Source organism: Daktulosphaira vitifoliae, unplaced genomic scaffold (assembly GCF_025091365.1).
Source record: "Daktulosphaira vitifoliae isolate Bord-2020 unplaced genomic scaffold, ASM2509136v1 Scaffold_4, whole genome shotgun sequence".
NCBI classification, from domain to species: Eukaryota; Metazoa; Arthropoda; class Insecta; order Hemiptera; family Phylloxeridae; genus Daktulosphaira; species Daktulosphaira vitifoliae.
Genome location: NW_026099575.1, coordinates 21,821,084 through 21,821,523, shown reverse-complemented (window position 1 = coordinate 21,821,523; position 440 = coordinate 21,821,084).

The window sequence follows — 440 nt, the reverse complement described above, 5'->3', positions numbered from 1 at the left end:
CAATTTCAGCCTGAATCTTTTGAAATTCATTCCATACTTCTTCAATTTTTTGTCGGCGGACTTTGAGTGAAGTCCTATCCCAACCTTTCTGTGCTGCTGCAGACACGAAAATAACAAACCTTGTCAGTTGACCTTTGATTGTACCTCGCCTACCATATAATACTGCATTCTCCACAGCTGGCTGCTCGGCCATTGTATGCTTATGGGCAAAGAAAACCCAATATTATTTTTAGCTTAGTGTAAACAAGTATAATTAACTATATTTAAATAACTAAAACACACTACCCGAACTTTACGCACATACGCACTTTTTGTACTCGAAAATTTATTTATTTTTTAATTATTCATATAATTGCGGATCGAAGGACCAGAAATGTTGGTGAGCGGGATTATTAACCGTTAAAATCGAACGCTCAATTAACCTTATTTTTATGATATAA